Here is a 25,797-nt window from a genome sequence, read left to right as displayed (position 1 = left end):
TGTGTGAATGTTGACATGAACAGAATGTCGACACTGGACTTGTTGACAGCCACAAGGTCGACACTCGCTGTTAGGGTTACGGTTACATTAGGTTTAAGGATAGGCTGCAATTGGGGTTAGGGTTATGCTTAGACTAAATGACGAAGGCTCCGGGAGAGCATATACTGTAGCACATACTGGCACCGGTGTCTGTAGGTGGCGTCAAGATGTATTGGTCATTGAGTCATCCTAATATCCATATGAATCGAAAACACAACATTTTCCATGACAGATCATCTTTATATTTTCCACCAAATTTCCGGGTCTGACCCGGAGTTGGAACAGGGTTCCTATCCGGATCAGACCCGGAATTTAGCCGGCACTGACTCAGGATATTCACGAGTCGGCACCGCTCACACCGCAGTCGGGTCTGCATAGACCCGGCTTTTCCGGTGTGAAAGTGGACGCATGGAGATGACATCTCCAAGCACCACTGAAGTCGGACCAATCGGACAGCTTGCGGCGCACTGCAGGTCATCAAGACCCTGGAGTGCGCTGTACACACAGCAGGGCTTCACGGGTTACTCCCATGTTAAACCCTGCTATTTACCTGGGTTGGATTGCCGGCTCACTCGACCCGGCGAAATCAACCCTCACCCCTTTTACACCAAGGAGCTGCCCCGGTTAACCATGCAATAACACGGGTTTTACCTCCGGTGTAAAAGTGGTATAAGTAACCTACCGTCTCAAGAACTTGGACCTACAGTACAGTCTAGCGACTGCTTTACTGATTGAAATACTGCTGCCAAATATGTGTTTCTTTCGTTAAACTGTGCCCCATGGAAGTGTATCCCGATGTAACCCCAACCGGTCTTCGGAATTCGGCCTACGATCCAACTTATAGTTAGGATGATGAAGATGAGGGATGCAAACAAGGCAGAGGATGGTGATCGAGGTAGACATGAGTGCAGTGATGATTATTATGATAATATGAGTTGGAAGGTACAGCGGCAACTGCGAAAAGCCTGGACGCTGCGGTCAGAATTCCACAAGACATGACAAGACAAGATATGTAATGGAAGAAAATGTATTGAAAGCCCCTTTCTGCCCCTTACAGTCCAGAGTTGACCTCCTAACATGACAGTAGACTATTTTTAGGGTATTTTTGATGATATTGTCGCCTCTTGGGAAAAGGAGCACTCTTTATGCTCAGGGGGGGGAGCGGTGTACAGTTATGAATAATAGTAATGTTGCAGGTTACATCATTTCCCGTTAGGCGGAATGAGGTGCAGCTTTTATCAGTTGCTTTCTGGCAGTGATTAAGAGTCCAAGCCTCGGCAATCAGACTGAAAATAATTGCTGTGATTTCTATATATTTCTCTGGGGATCCGAATCCTGGGAATTATGCACTTGCATGCCTCGCTCCGCTTAAATACGCGCTGACACCAAAAATACTATAGAACATTGTTAGCAATAGCGCAGAGACAAAAGATCAGAGTGTGATTTAGAGCCAGGTATTTGGATCATTTTATCCAGTCTCCGATACTGATTGCGAAGCATTATGCACTAATGTAACTAACATCTGGATGTCTTTAGTTTCGGAGCCAAGGTGACAAATCACATTTATGGCTGATATTCCTGGGAGCCGTGAACGTGGTACATTCAAACAAGCTGACATATCCCTCTACGGCAGTGTTTGGTAAACTGAGGCTGTCCCGCTGCCGTGTAACTACAAGTCCCAGCATTCGCTGCCGTCCAAAGGCATAGAGTTAGAGAATGATGTGTAGAAGGGAATATGGAGATATTACTATATAGTAAAGTGGTTTCTTTGCAATTATTTAATAAATGCGTGCTGTACCTCATGCCTCATTAATGTCACTTGCTCATAGTAAATTGGTAAATTATATTCTCATGAATATTAGTGCCCAGTCTCATCTGCGACTATATGCTAATGCTAGTGTCAGCCCTTTTCCTAGTGTATAAGAGTGTGTCTGCATGTGCAAGGACTAGGCGCAGATGCATATCTTTAATGGGTGCAGGGTGTGCAGGGCACATGGGCCCCTGGGTCCAGGGGGGCCCCGCGCCGCACACCTTCCACCCATAGTATTACTTACCTCTCCAGAGTCCCACGGCGGCGCGGGGGTCCGGCGCTGTAAAAATTACTGGAAAATGGCCACCGTGGCCATTTTCCCATCTTTTGCGCATGCGCAGTAGAGAGAAAATGGCCACCACGCCCATTTTCCCGGTAACCTGCGCATACTCTATAGACTCTGGGCACACTCTAGTGCCCAGAGTCTATAACTCCGGCGCTGGCCGTGTACAGCTTTGTGCGCTGCCGGCCACCAGACGGAGAGGAGGGGGCCCGTGTCGGAGACTGCACACAGGCCCCCTCCTCTCTAGAAAAGTCCCTGACTGGGTGTCCACTTTGAGGGTCTTTAGACGCTGTAATAACGCTTGGTACCTCTTTAGAGTCATCCATCTGCCGCACAATGAAAACTTGCACCAGCCCCATTATGGGTTCAGATTCTCCGTTGGAGAATGGCCACCAACGAGTACGATTAAGCATCTCAGTTCACAACCACTTTAGCGACACACTAATAAGACGACCCATCTCTGTGCGCCGCGTAGCCACCTCCCAGTTATCTCACAATCACTACCCAGGAACACCAAATACTTTTCTAAGGCCGTTTGTCTCAATCGCAACTGCAACGCTGAACGTATGCGCAGTGCAACAGAAAAAAATTGCTCAACTGCGTGCAACATTGGTAGTGCGTCAGAATCAGTCCTAAAGTGTTTTCCGCCCCTGTGATGACTTTATATGAGAGCTCCCACCATTTCCTTGTACAGAATGTAATGCAATGAATATATGGATGAATGTCTTATATTCGCCGCTGTAAAGTTTTTTTTCGAGAGACCGTAACTGCGCGGTAATACAATTTACGCTGTAGATGAGCTGCAGGGAAAAAGAAAATCACTTTTTTAAAAAGTAATGTTAAAAACCTACTTTTTAGGCTCGTCTTTAATTTTTTTAATTGCCGAAACTCAATTTTACTTCCAAAAAAAGTTTTGTTTGACGTCTGTTTCATGTCTGCCCTCGCTCACCTCTCGCCGCACCAATGTCCTGGAATGGATTCTTACAGCTTGTAGCTTAAGTAGAAACCAATCATTCAGAACTATATCAAAGGCTCTCCTGGACACAGACTAAGTCAGAACACATGTATCCCTGCTCCCCAGTCAGTCTGAGATCTCTCGCAGTATGACAGATGCTGATGGAATCGCCTAGCTCAGGCATTGGACTCATACTCGACACCTCTCATCTGAAACACTCTGACTCCCCTGTTTCCTCCGGCTTGTTACGGGAAGGGGATACTTGGGGAAACATGAGAAATAGCTGACTCACTGTGGGACCGATCGCAGAGCAGAGATGAATTGGGTAGTGATAGAGTATTATAACAGTCATGCTCAAAGTTATAATGTGATATGAACAATCCCTAGAAGTTCTCAAAATGTCGGAAATGTTCATCAGATTGATGCATGTGCACAGGAAGGATAACACTGGGAAGTTTCTGTTAGGGGCCTATTCATCACTAGGGGCTGGGTGGCCCCCGATAATTAAGTATCCAACTTGCTGTGAGTTGCAATGGTGGATACTTAATTACCAGAGCAATTCAGTATTGCTCCAATGTGGGGACAGCTGCTCCGAAATTCAGCTGTCCCTACGATCCCTAATACTGCTACCGGAGTAGCAGTGTCGTAATACCTTGGTGCGATAAGGGTGCAAATGTTGTGATGTAGGTATAGGTCGAATTTACCTTGGTAGTGTATTCTTCCTTTTCCCTATACCATACCCTGGCAGAGAGGCAAGGTTTCCCCAGACAGATACAAAAAAAAGCAGACAAGGCTTTGCATAAAATAATTAAACAGTTTATTCCATAACCTGGAATAGGAATTGGTTATGGTAAGAAAGAGAAGGACTGAATTTAGCTAACTTAGGCATAGGGTGCTGGTGCTCGGGATCCTGGAGGTCAGAATCCCGATGCCGGCACATTGACAGGATACCAAAACCTGTCAGTAAGTATCCTAATCCTACCCCTAACCGTCCCCCCCTGCAGCATAAACCTAACCCTCCTCTCTAGCGCCTAACCCTACCGCCCTTGCAGCCTAACCTTAACCCCCCCCGAAACCCCCCCGCAGCCTATCCCTATCCCCCTAGTGCCTTAACCTAATCCCACTACTTAGCGTCAGGATGCCGGTGGTCAGTATGCTGGTGCCGGGATTCTGCGTGGTGTCACAATTCCGGCACCGGCATTCTGAGCTCTGGCATGCCGACAGTGGGGATTAAAACTACATACCAGTTTAAACACACAATATAATGAAATCACAGATGTTAAGGTCATCACACATATGGCAAATGTGTAACAAAATGTCAGCTGAATACTCAAAAAAACAATGTAATCAATCTATGCAGACACATTACTAAAGACCAAAATCACTTTGGTGTAGCCAAGGATTCTACAGGGGGTTTAATGTGCACGTTAGGGGCCAATTATCTTGTAAAGCAGTGGGATTAAGGTGTAAATCCCCTATTAGCAATGAACAAAATATTGCAGCACTTGTATTAAAGACAGATGTATCAAACAAACTGGAATTGCTTCTTGTGGAATCCGGTGTATAGCATATAAAGTAAAATGTCCTGTGCAGTGGAGCAAACTTCAGTATAAATATTATATATATATATATAAAATTTATATAGGTATATACTGTATATCAGCGTCAGTATAAAGTATTTAAACTCTCTTGTCTGAGACATTTGCTGTGTGTTCTCCTGGCTGATAAAACTCATTGAGTATGATGATGGTGCTGCAGCCAATCAGCTCCCAACTGTCATCTGTTTGAAAAATGACAGTTGGGAGCTGATTGGCTGGAGCACCATTATCATACGCAGTGAGTTGTAAAACTCGTGAATGATAAAACGCTTTGATAAAGGAGGCCCTTAGTGACTTCTGTGCTCTCCCACCCCTGCGTCTCTCCCGTCTGCTTACTCTCTCTCTCTCTGCAGCTTATTTCAGACTTCTGCTATTTGTCTCCCCTCTCCCAGCTACTCTGCTCAATGGCGTCACCAGCTCTGTCCTCCCAACGGCTCCAATGTCACTCCTCAACAAAAAAAAAATATTTTTTTAAAATTGCACTGATCTCTATGCCCTCTTCCAAAATGGCCTTATTTTAATTGGATATCACAGTGTTACTTAACCCTCCCATGTAGACTACCGCGAGTGGGGAGGGTGGAGAGATCCATAGGTGGAGGGGCGTTTTTTAGTGCTCTACCAGGTATCCTGAGCTGCATACTGTACTTCTATGGGACTTGAGCTGGATCACCTCTGGATTACCTAATTTGATTGGATGCTATGAAGACGTCTTTTTCTGTTTCTGAGTTTATAAAGCTGCGGAGATGACATCTTCGAAGGACTTGATTATGTGAAGTGCCTTTAAGGCTATAGTGTACGTTACAAAAGGGCCCATGTGTGGAGTGAGGTGTATATCACAGGGTATTTCATGTGCACATTTTTGTTATTGCAGTAACTGGAGGGGAATTGTGTAGTTTCCCACATAATGGATTACGAAGGGGCAGATAAACCCCACAATCCTCCCCTTAGGTTTTTATACCTTGAACCTGTTGCTATTGTGGTTTTTCTATTTTTTTTATATCTTCAGTGAGATAAAAAGCACCAGAATTATCCAGAGAGTGAGAGCTGCCAGAAGGATATTCTGCCAGTGTGCCAGCTCTGGAATCCCAGGTGCTACTGTGCTTGTGAACCTAAGCATCACTGTGCCATTATTCTGCAATGATATGTATTAGAGTGGCAAAGTTCTGTCATCCGTGTGCAGGGCCACCGAGACATGCCGTGTGCCCCGGTGCTAGAGAGGGGGCGTGGCCATGTCCCGCATGGGATACAAGGCCCAGTGAGGATTATGCATTGAGAAGGCTCGTTGCTCTGCCTCCCTTACTAGCTGAGCCCCCTAGGCAAGCCCCGAGCCTGGGGAACCTGTACCCCAGTCCCTTCCCTTAGATATATCAATGTAACATTGTTCTGTGATCCACATATGATTTTTCTATTGTTCTGGAAGTCATCCAGCAAGAGCCTGTGCTGGTTGGGGCTGAATATAGGCCCATGAGCAGCGTCTTTCTTGTGATAGACTTTAAGGTCGCAGCCTCTGTGGGTTTCACCTTTCACAACATGAAAGCTCTTAAAACTTTATAGGAGAAGAAAATAAAATGAAATGTCAAGGACGGAAGCTGAAGCGGAGAGAGAGCTGTGCGGGTAAGGTGCCCAGCTGCTCCCTCCTGTACAGGGATGCTAATAACGTGTCTATAATATATACTGTATAATTTATGCCATGCTGGTGCCGAGCACACTCCACAGAGGCATCACTGCTCTTTACAGTTTAATAGGACGTATTGCTCAAACTATTCCTGGTGGGCAGTGTTCATGTCTCACCGCTAATTGCAGCTATTTTCCCTCTAATTCATCTTTATGAATGAATCCAATTTTAAGTCTCTTACAGGGCAGCGGCTGCACCTTTGTGGTTTTTCTAGGCCTGTGAGGAAATATTCATGTCTTTCCAGGGGTGACTGGGGCATCAGAGGAACCTGACCCAGTACATCTGCTAATAAGGAGGTCAGGTACCTTAGTGAGAGCGTTAATAGGCAGCGTGCTGCAGACATCACCCTGAGACTGCAGAGAGTGAGTAAAGGTGGTCTGTAACTGAGCACACTGACAGACACCACCCTGAGACTGCAGAGAGTGAGTAATGGTGGCCTGTAACTGAGCAAACCGACAGACACCACCCTGAGACTGCAGAGAGTGAGAAAAGGTGGTCTGTAACTGAGCACACTGACAGACACCACCCTGAGACAGCAGAGAGTGAGTAAAGATGGTCTGTAACTGAGCACACTGACAGACACCACCCTGAGACAGCAGAGAGTGAGTAAAGGTGGTCTGTAACTGAGCACACCGACAGACACCACCCTGAGACTGCAGAGAGAGAGAGTAATGGTGGTCTGTAACTGAGCAAACCGACAGACACCACCCTGAGACTGCAGAGAGTGAGTAAAGGTGATCTGTAACTGAGCACAACTACAGACACCACCATGAGACAGCAGAGAGTGAGTAAAGGTGGTCTGTAACTGAGTACACTGACAGACACCACCCTGAGACTGCAGAGAGTGAGTAAAGGTGGTCTGTAACTGAGTACACTGACAGACACCACCCTGAGACAGCAGAGAGTGAGTAAAGGTGGTCTGTAACTGAGCACACCGACAGACACCATCCTGAGACAGCAGAGAGTGAGTAAAGGTGGTCTGTAACTGAACACACCGACAGACACCACCCTGAGACAGCAGAGAGTGAGTAAAGGTGGTCTGTAACTGAGCACACCGACAGACACCATCCTGAGACTGCAGAGAGTGAGTAAAGGTGGTCTGTAACTGAGCACACCGACAGACACCACCCTGAGACTGCAGAGAGTGAGTAAAGGTGATCTGTAACTGAGTACACTGACAGACACCACTCTGAGACAGCATAGAGTGAGTAAAGGTGGTCTGTAACTGAGCACACTGACAGACACCACCCAGAGACAGCAAAGAGTGAGTAAAGGTGGTCTGTAACTGAGCACACTGACAGACACCACCCTGAGACAGCAGAAAGTGAGTAAAGGTGGTCCGTAACTGAGCACACTGACAGACACCACCCTGAGACAGCAGAGAGTGAGTAAAGGTGGTCTGTAACTGAGCACACTGACAGACACCACCCTGAGACAGCAGAGAGTGAGTAAAGGTGATCTGTAACTGAGCACACTGACAGACACCACTCTGAGACAGCATAGAGTGAGTAAAGGTGCTCTGTAACTGAGCACACTGACAGACACCACTCTGAGACTGCATAGAGTGAGTAAAGGTGGTCTGTAACTGAGCACACTGACAGACACCACCCTGAGACTGCAGAGAGTGAGTAAAGGTGGTCTGTAACTGAGTACACTGACAGACACCACCCTGAGACAGCAGAGAGTGAGTAAAGGTGGTCTGTAACTGAGCACACCGACAGACACCATCCTGAGACAGCAGAGAGTGAGTAAAGGTGGTCTGTAACTGAGCACACCGACAGACCACCCTGAGACAGCAGAGAGTGAGTAAAGGTGGTCTGTAACTGAGCACACCGACAGACACCATCCTGAGACTGCAGAGAGTGAGTAAAGGTGGTCTGTAACTGAGCACACCGACAGACACCACCCTGAGACTGCAGAGAGTGAGTAAAGGTGGTCTGTAACTGAGCACACCGACAGACACCACCCTGAGACTGCAGAGAGTGAGTAAAGGTGGTCTGTAACTGAGCACACTGACAGACACCACCCTGAGACAGCAGAGAGTGAGTAAAGGTGGTCTGTAACTGAGAACACTGACAGACACCACCCTGAGACAGCAGAGAGTGAGTAAAGGTGATCTGTAACTGAGCACACTGACAGACACCACCCTGAGACAGCAGAGAGTGAGTAAAGGTGGTCTGTAACTGAGCACACTGACAGACACCACCCTGAGACTGCAGAAAGTGAGTAAAGGTGATCTGTAACTGAGCACACTGACAGACACCACCCTGAGACAGCAGAGAGTGAGTAAAGGTGGTCTGTAACTGAGCACACCGACAGACACCATCCTGAGACTGCAGAGAGTGAGTAAAGGTGGTCTGTAACTGAGCACGCTGACAGACACCACCCTGAGACAGCAGAGAGTGAGTAAAGGTGGTCTGTAACTGAGCACACCGACAGACACCATCCTGAGACTGCAGAGAGTGAGTAAAGGTGGTCTGTAACTGAGCACACTGACAGACACCACCCTGAGACTGCAGAGAGTGAGTAAAGGTGGTCTGTAACTGAGCACACTGACAGACACCACCCTGAGACAGCAGAAAGTGAGTAAAGGTGGTCTGTAACTGAGCACACTGACAGACACCACCCTGAGACAGCAGAGAGTGAGTAAAGGTGGTCTGTAACTGAGCACACTGACAGACACCACCCTGAGACTGCAGAGAGTGAGTAAAGGTGATCTGTAACTGAGTACACTGACAGACACCACTCTGAGACAGCATAGAGTGAGTAAAGGTGGTCTGTAACTGAGCACACTGACAGACACCACCCAGAGACAGCAAAGAGTGAGTAAAGGTGGTCTGTAACTGAGCACACTGACAGACCACCCTGAGACAGCAGAAAGTGAGTAAAGGTGGTCTGTAACTGAGCACACTGACAGACACCACCCTGAGACAGCAGAGAGTGAGTAAAGGTGGTCTGTAACTGAGCACACTGACAGACACCAACCTGAGACAGCAGAGAGTGAGGAAAGGTGATCTGTAACTGAGTACACTGACAGACACCACTCTGAGACAGCATAGAGAGAGTAAAGGTGCTCTGTAACTGAGCACACTGACAGACACCACTCTGAGACTGCATAGAGTGAGTAAAGGTGGTCTGTAACTGAGCACACTGACAGACACCACCCTGAGACTGCAGAGTATGAGTAAAGGTGGTCTGTAACTGAGCACACCGACAGACACCACCCTGAGACTCCAGAGAGTGAGTAAAGGTGGTCTGTAACTGAGAACACTGACAGACACCACCCTGAGACAGCAGAGAGTGAGTAAAGGTGGTCTGTAACTGAGCACACTGACAGACACCACCCTGAGACAGCAGAGAGTGAGTATAGCTGGTCTGTAACTGAGCACACTGACAGACACCACCCTGAGACAGCAGAGAGTGAGTAAAGGTGGTCTGTAACTGAGCACACTGAGAGACACAACCCTGAGACTGCATAGAGTGAGTATAGCTGGTCTGTAACTGAGCACGCTGAAAGACACCACCCTGAGACTGCAGAGAGTGAGTAAAGGTGGTCTGTAACTGAGCACGCTGACAGACACCACCCTGAGACCGCTGAGAGGGAGTAAAGCTGGTCTGTAACTGAGCACACTGAGAGACACAACCCTGAGACTGCAGAGAGTGAGTATAGCTGGTCTGTAACTGAGCACACAGACAGACACCGCCTTGAGACAGGAGAGTGAGTAAAGGTGATCTGTAACTGAGCATGCTGACAGACACCACTCTGAGACTGCAGAGAGTGAGTAAAGGTGGTCTGTAACTGAGCACACTGACAGACACCACCCTGAGACAGCAGAGAGTGAGTAAAGGTGGTCTGTAACTGAGCACACCGACAGACACCACCCTGAGACTGCAGAGAGTGAGTAAAGGTGGTCTGTAACTGAGCACACTGACAGACACCACCCTGAGACAGCAGAGAGTGAGTAACAATGGTCTGTAACTGAGCACACTGACAGACACCACCCTGAGACTGCAGAGAGTGAGTAAAGGTGGTCTGTAACTGAGCACGCTGACAGACACTACCCTGAGACAACAGAGAGTGAGTATAGCTGGTCTGTAACTGAGCACACTGACAGACACCACTCTGAGACAGCATAGAGTGAGTAAAGGTGGTCTGAAACTGAGCACGCTGACAGACACCACCCTGAGACAGCAGAGAGTGAGTATAGCTGGTCTGTAACTGAGCACACTGAGAGACACAACCCTGAGACTGCAGAGAGTGAGAATAGCTGGTCTGTAACTGAGCACACTCACAGACACCACACTGAGACAGCAGAGAGTGAGTAAATGTGGTCTATAACTGAGCACACTGACAGACACCACCCTGAGACTGCAGAGAGTGAGTAAAGGTGGTCTGTAACTGAGAACACTTACAGACACCACCCTGAGACAGCAGAGAGTGAGTAAAGGTGGTCTGTAACTGAGCACACCGACAGACACCACCCTGAGACTGCAGAGAGTGAGTAAAGGTGGTCTGTAAATGAGAACAGTGACAGACACCACCCTGAGACAGCAGAGAGTGAGTAAAGGTGGTCTGTAACTGAGCACACCGACAGACACCACCCTGAGACTGCAGAGAGTGAGTAAAGGTGGTCTGTAACTGAGCACACAGACAGACACCACCCTGAGACAGCAGAGAGTGAGTAAAGGTGATCTGTAACTGAGCACACAGACAGATACCACCATGAGACAGCAGAGAGTGAGTAACGGTGATCTGTAACTGAGCACACAGACAGACACCACCCTGAGACAGCAGAGAGTGAGTAAAGGTGATCTGTAACTGAGCACACCGACAGACACCACCCTGAGACTGCAGAGAGTGAGTAAAGGTGATCTGTAACTGAGTACACTGACAGACACCACCCTGAGACCGCAGAGAGGGAGTAAAGGTGGTCTGTAACTGAGCACACTGAGAGACACAACCCTGAGACTACAGAGAGTGAGTAAAGGTGGTCTGTAACTGAGCACACTGACAGACACCACCCTGAGACAGCAGAGAGTGAGTATAGCTGGTCTGTAACTGAGCACACTGACAGACACCACCCTGAGACAGCAGAGAGTGGGTAAAGGTGGTCTGTAACTGAGCACACTGAGAGACACAACCCTGAGACTGCATAGAGTGAGTATAGCTTGTCTGCAACTGAGCACACTGACAGACACCACCCTGAGACAGCAGAGAGTGAGTAAAGGTGGTCTGTAACTGAGCACACTGAGAGACACCACCCTGAGTCAGCAGAGAGTGAGTAAAGGTGGTCTGTAACTGAGCACACTGACAGACACCACCCTGAGACAGCAGAAAGTGAGTAAAGGTGGTCTGTAACTGAGCACACTGACAGACACCACCCTGAGACAGCAGAGAGTGAGTAAAGGTGGTCTGTAACTGAGCACACTGACAGACACCACTCTGAGACAGCATAGAGTGAGTAAAGGTGGTCTGTAACTGAGCACGCTGACAGACACCACCCTGAGACCGCAGAGAGGGAGTAAAAGGTGGTCTGTAACTGAGCACACTGACAGACACAACCCTGAGTCTGCAGAGAGTGTGTAAAGGTGGTCTGTAACTGAGCACACAGACAGACACCACCCTGAGACAGCAGAGAGTGAGTATAGCTGGTCTGTAACTGAGCACACTGAGAGACACAACCCTGAGACTGCAGAGAGTGAGAATAGCTGGTCTGTAACTGAGCACACTGACAGACACCACCCTGAGACAGCAGAGAGTGAGTAAAGGTGGTCTGTAACGGAGCACATTGACAGACACCACCCTGAGACTGCAGAGAGTGAGTAAAGGTGGTCTGTAACTGAGCACACTGACAGACACCACCCTGAGACTGCAGAGAGTGAGTAAAGGTGGTCTGTAACTGAGCACACAGACAGACACCACCCTGAGACAGCAGAGAGAGAGTAAAGGTGATCTGTAACTGAGCACACAGACAGATACAACCATGAGACAGCATAGGGTGAGTAAAGGTGGTCTGTAACTGAGCACACTGACAGACACCACCCTGAGACTGCAGAGAGGGAGTAAAGGTGGTCTGTAACTGAGCACACTGAGAGACACAACCTTGAGACTACAGAGTGTGAGTAAAGGTGGTCTGTAACTGAGCACACTGACAGACACCACCCTGAGACAGCAGAGAGTGAGTATAGCTGGTCTGTAACTGAGCACACTGACAGACACCACCCTGAGACAGCAGAGAGTGGGTAAAGGTGGTCTGTAACTGAGCACACTGAGAGACACAACCCTGAGACTGCATTGAGTGAGTATAGCTGGTCTGTAACTGAGCACACTGACAGACACCACCCTGAGACAGCAGAGAGTGAGTAAAGGTGGTCTGTAACTGAGCACGCTGACAGACACCACCCTGAGACAGCATAGAGTGAGTAAAGGTGGTCTGTAACTGAGCATGCTGACAGGCACCACCCTGAGTCTGCAGAGAGTGAGTAAAGGTGGTCTGTAACTGAGCACACTGACAGACACCACCCTGAGACAGCAGAGAGTGAGTAAAGGTGGTCTGTAACTGAGCACACCGACAGACACCACCCTGAGACTGCAGAGAGTGAGTAAAGGTGGTCTGTAACTGAGAACACTGACAGACTCCACCCTGAGACAGCAGAGTGAGTAAAGGTGGTCTGTAACTGAGCACACCGACAGACACCACCCTGAGACAGAAGAGAGTGAGTAAAGGTGGTCTGTAACTGAGAACACTGACAGACACCACCCTGAGACCGCAGAGAAGGAGTAAAGGTGGTCTGTAACTGAGCACACTGACAGACACCACCCTGAGACAGCAGAGAGTGAGTAAAGGTGGTCTGTAACTGAGCACGCTGACAGACACCACCCTGAGACCGCAGAGAAGGAGTAAAGGTAGTCTGTAACTGAGCACACTGACAGACACCACCCTGAGACAGCACGGAGTGAGTAAAGGTGGACTGTAACTGAGCACACTGAGAGACACAACCCTGAGACTGCAGAAAGTGAGTAAAGGTGATCTGTAACTGAGTACACTGACAGACACCACTCTGAGACAGCATAGAGTGAGTAAAGGTGGTCTGTAACTGAGCACACTGACAGACACCACCCTGAGACTGCAGAGAGTGAGTAAAGGTGGTCTGTAACTGAGCACACTGACAGACACCACCCTGAGACAGCAGAGAGTGAGTAAAGGTGGTCTGTAACTGAGAACACTGACAGACACCACCCTGAGATAGCAGAGAGTGAGTAAAGGTGGTCTGTAACTGAGCACACTGACAGACACCACCCTGAGACTGCAGAGAGGGAGTAAAGGTGGTCGGTAACTGAGCACACAGACAGACACCACCCTGAGACAGCAGAGAGTGAGTAAAGGTGCTCTGTAACTGAGCACACAGACAGACACCACCCTGAGACTGCAGAGAGTGAGAAAAGGTGGACTGTAACTGAGAACTCTGACAGACACCACCCTGAGACAGCAGAGAGTGAGTAAAGGTGGTCTGTAACTGAGCACACTGACAGACACCACCCTGAGACCGCAGAGAGGGAGTAAAGGTGGTCTGTAACTGAGCACACAGACAGACACCACCCTGAGACAGCAGAGAGTGAGTAAAGGTGGTCTGTAACTGAGCACACAGATAGACACTACCCTGAGACTGCAGAGAGTGAGTAAAGGTGATCTGTAACTGAGTACACTGACAGACACCACTCTGAGACAGCATAGAGTGAGTAAAGGTGGTCTGTAACTGAGCACACCGACAGACACCACCCTGAGACTGCAGAGAGTGAGTAAAGGTGGTCTGTAACTGAGCTCACCGACAGACACCACCCTGAGACAGCAGAGAGTGAGTATAGCTGGTCTGTAACTGAGCACACTGACAGACACCACACTGAGACAGCAGAGAGTGAGTAAAGGTGGTCTGTAACTGAGCACGCTGACAGACACCACCCTGAGACCGCAGAGAAGGAGTAAAGGTGGTCTGTAACTGAGCACACTGACAGACACCACTCTGAGAAAGCAGAGAGTGAGTAAAGGTGGTCTGTAACTGAGCACGCTGACAGACACCACCCTGAGACCGCAGAGAAGGAGTAAAGGTGGTCTGTAACTGAGCACACTGACAGACACCACCCTGAGACAGCACGGAGTGAGTAAAGGTGGTCTGTAACTGAGCACACTGAGAGACACAACCCTGAGACTGCAGAAAGTGAGTAAAGGTGATCTGTAACTGAGTACACTGACAGACACCACTCTGAGACAGCATAGAGTGAGTAAAGGTGGTCTGTAATTGAGCACACTGACAGACACCACCCTGAGTCTGCAGAGAGTGAGTAAAGGTGGTCTGTAACTGAGCACACCGACAGACACCATCCTGAGACTGCAGAGAGTGAGTAAAGGTGGTCTGTAACTGAGCACGCTGACAGACACCACCCTGAGACCGCAGAGAAGGAGTAAAGGTGGTCTGTAACTGAGCACACTGACAGACACCACCCTGAGAAAGCAGAGAGTGAGTAAAGGTGGTCTGTAACTGAGCACGCTGACAGACACCACCCTGAGACCGCAGAGAAGGAGTAAAGGTGGTCTGTAACTGAGCACACTGACAGACACCACCCTGAGACAGCACGGAGTGAGTAAAGGTAGTCTGTAACTGAGCCCACTGAGAGACACAACCCTGAGACTGCAGAAAGTGAGTAAAGGTGATCTGTAACTGAGTACACTGACAGACACCACCCTGAGACAGCACGGAGTGAGTAAAGGTGGTCTGTAACTGAGCACACTGAGAGACACAACCCTGAGACTGCAGAAAGTGAGTAAAGGTGATCTGTAACTGAGCCCACTGACAGACACCACCCTGAGACAGCACGGAGTGAGTAAAGGTGGTCTGTAACTGAGCACACTGAGAGACACAACCCTGAGACTGCAGAAAGTGAGTAAAGGTGATCTGTAACTGAGTACACTGACAGACACCACCCTGAGACAGCACGGAGTGAGTAAAGGTGGTCTGTAACTGAGCACACTGAGAGACACAACCCTGAGACTGCAGAAAGTGAGTAAAGGTGATCTGTAACTGAGCCCACTGACAGACACCACCCTGAGACAGCACGGAGTGAGTAAAGGTGGTCTGTAACTGAGCACGCTGACAGACACCACCCTGAGACCGCAGAGAGGGAGTAAAGGTGATCTGTAACTGAGCACACAGACAGACACAACCCTGAGACTGCAGAGAGTGAGTAAAGGTGGTCTGTAACTGAGCACACTAACAGACACCACCCTGAGACAGCAGAGAGTGAATATAGCTGATCTGTAACTGAGCACACTGACAGACACCACCCTGAGACAGCACGGAGTGAGTAAAGGTGGACTGTAACTGAGCACACTGAGAGACACAACCCTGAGACTGCAGAAAGTGAGTAAAGGTGATCTGTAACTGAGTACACTGACAGACACCACTCTGAGACAGCATAGAGTGAGTAAAGGTGGTCTGTAACTGAGCACACTGACAGACACCACCCTGAGACTGCAGAGAGTGAGTAAAGGTGGTCTGTAACTGAGCACACTGACAGACACCACCCTGAGACAGCAGAGAGTGAGTAAAGGTGGTCTGTAACTGAGAACACTGACAGACACCACCCTGAGATAGCAGAGAGTGAGTAAAGGTGGTCTGTAACTGAGCACACTGACAGACACCACCCTGAGACTGCAGAGAGGGAGTAAAGGTGGTCGGTAACTGAGCACACAGACAGACACCACCCTGAGACAGCAGAGAGTGAGTAAAGGTGCTCTGTAACTGAGCACACAGACAGACACCACCCTGAGACTGCAGAGAGTGAGAAAAGGTGGACTGTAACTGAGAACTCTGACAGACACCACCCTGAGACAGCAGAGAGTGAGTAAAGGTGGTCTGTAACTGAGCACACTGACAGACACCACCCTGAGACCGCAGAGAGGGAGTAAAGGTGGTCTGTAACTGAGCACACAGACAGACACCACCCTGAGACAGCAGAGAGTGAGTAAAGGTGGTCTGTAACTGAGCACACAGATAGACACTACCCTGAGACTGCAGAGAGTGAGTAAAGGTGATCTGTAACTGAGTACACTGACAGACACCACTCTGAGACAGCATAGAGTGAGTAAAGGTGGTCTGTAACTGAGCACACCGACAGACACCACCCTGAGACGGCAGAGAGTGAGTAAAGGTGGTCTGTAACTGAGCTCACCGACAGACACCACCCTGAGACAGCAGAGAGTGAGTATAGCTGGTTTGTAACTGAGCACACTGACAGACACCACACTGAGACAGCAGAGAGTGAGTAAAGGTGGTCTGTAACTGAGCACGCTGACAGACACCACCCTGAGACCACAGAGAAGGAGTAAAGGTGGTCTGTAACTGAGCACACTGACAGACACCACTCTGAGAAAGCAGAGAGTGAGTAAAGGTGGTCTGTAACTGAGCACGCTGACAGACACCACCCTGAGACCGCAGAGAAGGAGTAAAGGTGGTCTGTAACTGAGCACACTGACAGACACCACCCTGAGACAGCACGGAGTGAGTAAAGGTGGTCTGTAACTGAGCACACTGAGAGACACAACCCTGAGACTGCAGAAAGTGAGTAAAGGTGATCTGTAACTGAGTACACTGACAGACACCACTCTGAGACAGCATAGAGTGAGTAAAGGTGGTCTGTAATTGAGCACACTGACAGACACCACCCTGAGACTGCAGAGAGTGAGTAAAGGTGGTCTGTAACTGAGCACACCGACAGACACCATCCTGAGACTGCAGAGAGTGAGTAAAGGTGGTCTGTAACTGAGCACGCTGACAGACACCACCCTGAGACCGCAGAGAAGGAGTAAAGGTGGTCTGTAACTGAGCACACTGACAGACACCACCCTGAGAAAGCAGAGAGTGAGTAAAGGTGGTCTGTAACTGAGCACACAGATAGACACTACCCTGAGACTGCAGAGAGTGAGTAAAGGTGATCTGTAACTGAGTACACTGACAGACACCACTCTGAGACAGCATAGAGTGAGTAAAGGTGGTCTGTAACTGAGCACACCGACAGACACCACCCTGAGACTGCAGAGAGTGAGTAAAGGTGGTCTGTAACTGAGCTCACCGACAGACACCACCCTGAGACAGCAGAGAGTGAGTATAGCTGGTCTGTAACTGAGCACACTGACAGACACCACACTGAGACAGCAGAGAGTGAGTAAAGGTGGTCTGTAACTGAGCACGCTGACAGACACCACCCTGAGACCGCAGAGAAGGAGTAAAGGTGGTCTGTAACTGAGCACACTGACAGACACCACTCTGAGAAAGCAGAGAGTGAGTAAAGGTGGTCTGTAACTGAGCACGCTGACAGACACCACCCTGAGACCGCAGAGAAGGAGTAAAGGTGGTCTGTAACTGAGCACACTGACAGACACCACCCTGAGACAGCACGGAGTGAGTAAAGGTGGTCTGTAACTGAGCACACTGAGAGACACAACCCTGAGACTGCAGAAAGTGAGTAAAGGTGATCTGTAACTGAGTACACTGACAGACACCACTCTGAGACAGCATAGAGTGAGTAAAGGTGGTCTGTAATTGAGCACACTGACAGACACCACCCTGAGTCTGCAGAGAGTGAGTAAAGGTGGTCTGTAACTGAGCACACCGACAGACACCATCCTGAGACTGCAGAGAGTGAGTAAAGGTGGTCTGTAACTGAGCACGCTGACAGACACCACCCTGAGACCGCAGAGAAGGAGTAAAGGTGGTCTGTAACTGAGCACACTGACAGACACCACCCTGAGAAAGCAGAGAGTGAGTAAAGGTGGTCTGTAACTGAGCACGCTGACAGACACCACCCTGAGACCGCAGAGAAGGAGTAAAGGTGGTCTGTAACTGAGCACACTGACAGACACCACCCTGAGACAGCACGGAGTGAGTAAAGGTAGTCTGTAACTGAGCCCACTGAGAGACACAACCCTGAGACTGCAGAAAGTGAGTAAAGGTGATCTGTAACTGAGTACACTGACAGACACCACCCTGAGACAGCACGGAGTGAGTAAAGGTGGTCTGTAACTGAGCACACTGAGAGACACAACCCTGAGACTGCAGAAAGTGAGTAAAGGTGATCTGTAACTGAGCCCACTGACAGACACCACCCTGAGACAGCACGGAGTGAGTAAAGGTGGTCTGTAACTGAGCACACTGAGAGACACAACCCTGAGACTGCAGAAAGTGAGTAAAGGTGATCTGTAACTGAGTACACTGACAGACACCACCCTGAGACAGCACGGAGTGAGTAAAGGTGGTCTGTAACTGAGCACACTGAGAGACACAACCCTGAGACTGCAGAAAGTGAGTAAAGGTGATCTGTAACTGAGCCCACTGACAGACACCACCCTGAGACAGCACGGAGTGAGTAAAGGTGGTCTGTAACTGAGCACGCTGACAGACACCACCCTGAGACCGCAGAGAGGGAGTAAAGGTGATCTGTAACTGAGCACACAGACAGACACAACCCTGAGACTGCAGAGAGTGAGTAAAGGTGGTCTGTAACTGAGCACACTAACAGACACCACCCTGAGACAGCAGAGAGTGAATATAGCTGTTCTGTAACTGAGCACACTGACAGACACCACCCTGAGACAGCACGGAGTGAGTAAAGGTGGACTGTAACTGAGCACACTGAGAGACACAACCCTGAGACTGCAGAAAGTGAGTAAAGGTGATCTGTAACTGAGTACACTGACAGACACCACTCTGAGACAGCATAGAGTGAGTAAAGGTGGTCTGTAACTGAGCACACTGACAGACACCACCCTGAGACTGCAGAGAGTGAGTAAAGGTGGTCTGTAACTGAGCACACTGACAGACACCACCCTGAGACAGCAGAGAGTGAGTAAAGGTGGTCTGTAACTGAGAACACTGACAGACACCACCCTGAGATAGCAGAGAGTGAGTAAAGGTGGTCTGTAACTGAGCACACTGACAGACACCACCCTGAGACTGCAGAGAGGGAGTAAAGGTGGTCGGTAACTGAGCACACAGACAGACACCACCCTGAGACAGCAGAGAGTGAGTAAAGGTGCTCTGTAACTGAGCACACAGACAGACACCACCCTGAGACTGCAGAGAGTGAGAAAAGGTGGACTGTAACTGAGAACTCTGACAGACACCACCCTGAGACAGCAGAGAGTGAGTAAAGGTGGTCTGTAACTGAGCACACTGACAGACACCACCCTGAGACCGCAGAGAGGGAGTAAAGGTGGTCTGTAACTGAGCACACAGACAGACACCACCCTGAGACAGCAGAGAGTGAGTAAAGGTGGTCTGTAACTGAGCACACAGATAGACACTACCCTGAGACTGCAGAGAGTGAGTAAAGGTGATCTGTAACTGAGTACACTGACAGACACCACTCTGAGACAGCATAGAGTGAGTAAAGGTGGTCTGTAACTGAGCACACCGACAGACACCACCCTGAGACGGCAGAGAGTGAGTAAAGGTGGTCTGTAACTGAGCTCACCGACAGACACCACCCTGAGACAGCAGAGAGTGAGTATAGCTGGTTTGTAACTGAGCACACTGACAGACACCACACTGAGACAGCAGAGAGTGAGTAAAGGTGGTCTGTAACTGAGCACGCTGACAGACACCACCCTGAGACCACAGAGAAGGAGTAAAGGTGGTCTGTAACTGAGCACACTGACAGACACCACTCTGAGAAAGCAGAGAGTGAGTAAAGGTGGTCTGTAACTGAGCACGCTGACAGACACCACCCTGAGACCGCAGAGAAGGAGTAAAGGTGGTCTGTAACTGAGCACACTGACAGACACCACCCTGAGACAGCACGGAGTGAGTAAAGGTGGTCTGTAACTGAGCACACTGAGAGACACAACCCTGAGACTGCAGAAAGTGAGTAAAGGTGATCTGTAACTGAGTACACTGACAGACACCACTCTGAGACAGCATAGAGTGAGTAAAGGTGGTCTGTAATTGAGCACACTGACAGACACCACCCTGAGACTGCAGAGAGTGAGTAAAGGTGGTCTGTAACTGAGCACACCGACAGACACCATCCTGAGACTGCAGAGAGTGAGTAAAGGTGGTCTGTAACTGAGCACGCTGACAGACACCACCCTGAGACCGCAGAGAAGGAGTAAAGGTGGTCTGTAACTGAGCACACTGACAGACACCACCCTGAGAAAGCAGAGAGTGAGTAAAGGTGGTCTGTAACTGAGCACGCTGACAGACACCACCCTGAGACCGCAGAGAAGGAGTAAAGGTGGTCTGTAACTGAGCACACTGACAGACACCACCCTGTGACAGCACGGAGTGAGTAAAGGTGGTCTGTAACTGAGCCCACTGAGAGACACAACCCTGAGACTGCAGAAAGTGAGTAAAGGTGATCTGTAACTGAGTACACTGACAGACACCACCCTGAGACAGCACGGAGTGAGTAAAGGTGGTCTGTAACTGAGCACACTGAGAGACACAACCCTGAGACTGCAGAAAGTGAGTAAAGGTGATCTGTAACTGAGCCCACTGACAGACACCACCCTGAGACAGCACGGAGTGAGTAAAGGTGGTCTGTAACTGAGCACACTGAGAGACACAACCCTGAGACTGCAGAAAGTGAGTAAAGGTGATCTGTAACTGAGTACACTGACAGACACCACCCTGAGACAGCACGGAGTGAGTAAAGGTGGTCTGTAACTGAGCACACTGAGAGACACAACCCTGAGACTGCAGAAAGTGAGTAAAGGTGATCTGTAACTGAGCCCACTGACAGACACCACCCTGAGACAGCACGGAGTGAGTAAAGGTGGTCTGTAACTGAGCACGCTGACAGACACCACCCTGAGACCGCAGAGAGGGAGTAAAGGTGATCTGTAACTGAGCACACAGACAGACACAACCCTGAGACTGCAGAGAGTGAGTAAAGGTGGTCTGTAACTGAGCACACTAACAGACACCACCCTGAGACAGCAGAGAGTGAATATAGCTGGTCTGTAACTGAGCACACTGACAGACACCACCCTGAGACAGCAGAGAGTGAGTAAAGGTGGTCTGTAACTGAGCACACTGAGAGACACCACCCTGAGTCAGCAGAGAGTGAGTAAAGGTGGTCTGTAACTGAGCACACTGAAAGACACCACCCTGAGACAGCAGAGAGTGAGTAAAGGTGGTCTGTAACTGAGCACACTGACAGACACCACCCTGAGACTGCAGAGAGTGAGTAAAGGTGATCTGTAACTGAGTACACTGACAGACACCACTCTGAGACAGCATAGAGTGAGTAAAGGTGGTCTGTAACTGAGCACACTGACAGACACCACCCTGAGACAGCAGAAAGTGAGTAAAGGTGGTCTGTAACTGAGCAAACTGACAGACACCACCCTGAGACAGCATAGAGTGAGTAAAGGTGGTCTGTAACTGAGCACACCGACAGACACCACCATGAGACAGCAGAGAGTGAGTAAAGGTGGTCTGTAACTGAGCACACCGACAGACACCACCCTGAGACTGCAGAGAGTGAGTAAAGGTGGTCTGTAACTGAGAACACTGACAGACACCACCATGAGACAGCAGAGAGTGAGAAAAGGTGGTCTGTAACTGAGCACACTGACAGACACCACCCTGAGACAGCAGAGAGTGGGTATAGCTGGTCTGTAACTGAGCACACTGACAGACACCACCCTGAGACAGCAGAGAGTGAGTAAAGGTGGTGTGTAACTGAGCACACTGAGAGACAGAACCCTGAGACTGCAGACAGTGAGTATAGCTGGTCTGTAACTGAGCACGCTGACTGACACCACCCTGAGACTGCAGAGAGTGAGAAAAGGTGGTCTGTAACTGAGCACACTGACAGACACCACCCTGAGACAGCAGAGAGTGAGTATAGCTGGTCTGTAACTGAGCACACAGACAGACACCACCATGAGACAGCAGAGAGTGAGTAAAGGTGATCTGTAACTGAACATGCTGAGAGACACCACCCTGAGACTGCAGAGAGTGAGTAAAGGTGGTCTGTAACTGAGCTCACTGACAGACACCACCCTGAGACAGCAGAGAGTGAGTAATGGTGGTCTGTAACTGAGCACACTGACAGACACCATTCTGAGAAAGCAGAGAGTGAGTATAGCCGGTCTGTAACTGAGCACACAGACAGACACCACCATGAGATAGCAGAGAGTGAGTAAAGGTGATCTGTAACTGAGCATGCTGACAGACAATACCCTGAGACTGCAGAGAGTGAGTAAAGGTGGTCTGTAACTGAGCACACTGACAGACACCACCCTGAGACAGCAGAGAGTGAGTAAAGGTGGTCTGTAACTGAGCACACCGACAGACACCACCCTGAGACTGCAGAGAGTGAGTAAAGGTGGTCTGTAACTGAGAACACTGACAGACTCCACCCTGAGACAGCAGAGTGAGTAAAGGTGGTGTGTAACTGAGCACACCGACAGACACCACCCTGAGACAGCAGAGAGTGAGTAAAGGTGGTCTGTAACTGAGAACACTGACAGACACCACCCTGAGACAGCAGAGAGTGAGTAAAGGTGGTCTGTAACTGAGAACACTGACAGACACCACCCTGAGACAGCAAAGAGTGAGTAAAGGTGGTCTGTAACTGAGAACACTGACAGACACCACCCTGAGACAGCAGAGAGTGAGTAAAGGTGGTCTGTAACTGAGCACACTGACAGACACCACCCTGAGACCGCAGAGAGGGAGTATAGGTGGTCGGTAACTGAGCACATTGACAGACACCACCCTGAGACAGCAGAGAGTGAGTAAAGGTGATCTGTAACTGAGCACACAGACAGACACCACCCTGAGACTGCAGAGAGTGAGTAAAGGTGGACTGTAACTGAGAACACTGACAGACACCACCCTGAGACAGCAGAGAGTGAGTAAAGGTGGTCTGTAACTGAGCACACTGACAGACACCACCCTGAGACCGCAGAGAGGGAGTAAAGGTGGTCTGTAACTGAGCACACAGACAGACACCACCCTGAGACAGCAGAGAGTGAGTAAAGGTGGTCTGTAACTGAGCACACAGACAGACACTACCCTGAGACTGCAGAGAGTGAGTAAAGGTGATCTGTAACTGAGTACACTGACAGACACCACTCTGAGACAGAATAGAGTGAGTAAAGGTGGTCTGTAACTGAGCACACCGACAGACACCACCCTGAGACTGCAGAGAGTGAGTAAAGGTGGTTTGTAACTGAGCTCACCGACAGACACCACCCTGAGACAGCAGAGAGTGAGTATAGCTGGTCTGTAACTGAGCACACTGACAGACACCACACTGAGACAGCAGAGAGTGAGTAAAGGTGGTCTGTAACTGAGCACGCTGACAGACACCACCCTGAGACCGCAGAGAAGGAGTAAAGGTGGTCTGTAACTGAGCACACTGACAAACACCACCCTGAGACAGCACGGAGTGAGTAAAGGTGGTCTGTAACTGAGCACACTGAGAGACACCACTCTGAGACAGCATAGGGTGAGTAAAGGTGGTCTGTAACTGAGCACACTGACAGACACCACCCTGAGACTGCAGAGAGGGAGTAAAGGTGGTCTGTAACTGAGCACACTGAGAGACACAACCCTGAGACTACAGAGTGTGAGTAAAGGTGGTCTGTAACTGAGCACACTGACAGACACCACCCTGAGACAGCAGAGAGTGAGTATAGCTGGTCTGTAACTGAGCACACTGACAGACACCACCCTGAGACAGCACGGAGTGAGTAAAGGTGGTCTGTAACTGAGCCCACTGAGAGACACAACCCTGAGACTGCAGAAAGTGAGTAAAGGTGATCTGTAACTGAGTACACTGACAGACACCACCCTGAGACAGCACGGAGTGAGTAAAGGTGGTCTGTAACTGAGCACACTGAGAGACACAACCCTGAGACTGCAGAAAGTGAGTAAAGGTGATCTGTAACTGAGCCCACTGACAGACACCACCCTGAGACAGCACGGAGTGAGTAAAGGTGGTCTGTAACTGAGCACGCTGACAGACACCACCCTGAGACCGCAGAGAGGGAGTAAAGGTGATCTGTAACTGAGCACACAGACAGACACAACCCTGAGACTGCAGAGAGTGAGTAAAGGTGGTCTGTAACTGAGCACACTAACAGACACCACCCTGAGACAGCAGAGAGTGAATATAGCTGATCTGTAACTGAGCACACTGACAGACACCACCCTGAGACAGCACGGAGTGAGTAAAGGTGGACTGTAACTGAGCACACTGAGAGACACAACCCTGAGACTGCAGAAAGTGAGTAAAGGTGATCTGTAACTGAGTACACTGACAGACACCACTCTGAGACAGCATAGAGTGAGTAAAGGTGGTCTGTAACTGAGCACACTGACAGACACCACCCTGAGACTGCAGAGAGTGAGTAAAGGTGGTCTGTAACTGAGCACACTGACAGACACCACCCTGAGACAGCAGAGAGTGAGTAAAGGTGGTCTGTAACTGAGAACACTGACAGACACCACCCTGAGATAGCAGAGAGTGAGTAAAGGTGGTCTGTAACTGAGCACACTGACAGACACCACCCTGAGACTGCAGAGAGGGAGTAAAGGTGGTCGGTAACTGAGCACACAGACAGACACCACCCTGAGACAGCAGAGAGTGAGTAAAGGTGCTCTGTAACTGAGCACACAGACAGACACCACCCTGAGACTGCAGAGAGTGAGAAAAGGTGGACTGTAACTGAGAACTCTGACAGACACCACCCTGAGACAGCAGAGAGTGAGTAAAGGTGGTCTGTAACTGAGCACACTGACAGACACCACCCTGAGACCGCAGAGAGGGAGTAAAGGTGGTCTGTAACTGAGCACACAGACAGACACCACCCTGAGACAGCAGAGAGTGAGTAAAGGTGGTCTGTAACTGAGCACACAGATAGACACTACCCTGAGACTGCAGAGAGTGAGTAAAGGTGATCTGTAACAGAGTACACTGACAGACACCACTCTGAGACAGCATAGAGTGAGTAAAGGTGGTCTGTAACTGAGCACACCGACAGACACCACCCTGAGACTGCAGAGAGTGAGTAAAGGTGGTCTGTAACTGAGCTCACCGACAGACACCACCCTGAGACAGCAGAGAGTGAGTATAGCTGGTCTGTAACTGAGCACACTGACAGACACCACACTGAGACAGCAGAGAGTGAGTAAAGGTGGTCTGTAACTGAGCACACTGACAGACACCACTCTGAGAAAGCAGAGAGTGAGTAAAGGTGGTCTGTAACTGAGCACGCTGACAGACACCACCCTGAGACCGCAGAGAAGGAGTAAAGGTGGTCTGTAACTGAGCACACTGACAGACACCACCCTGAGACTGCAGAGAGTGAGTAAAGGTGGTCTGTAACTGAGCACACCGACAGACACCATCCTGAGACTGCAGAGAGT

This window comes from Taudactylus pleione, unplaced genomic scaffold, assembly GCF_031769625.1.
Source record: "Taudactylus pleione unplaced genomic scaffold, aTauple2 ptg000337l, whole genome shotgun sequence".
NCBI lineage: Eukaryota > Metazoa > Chordata > Amphibia > Anura > Myobatrachidae > Taudactylus > Taudactylus pleione.
This window is presented reverse-complemented; position numbering follows the sequence as displayed.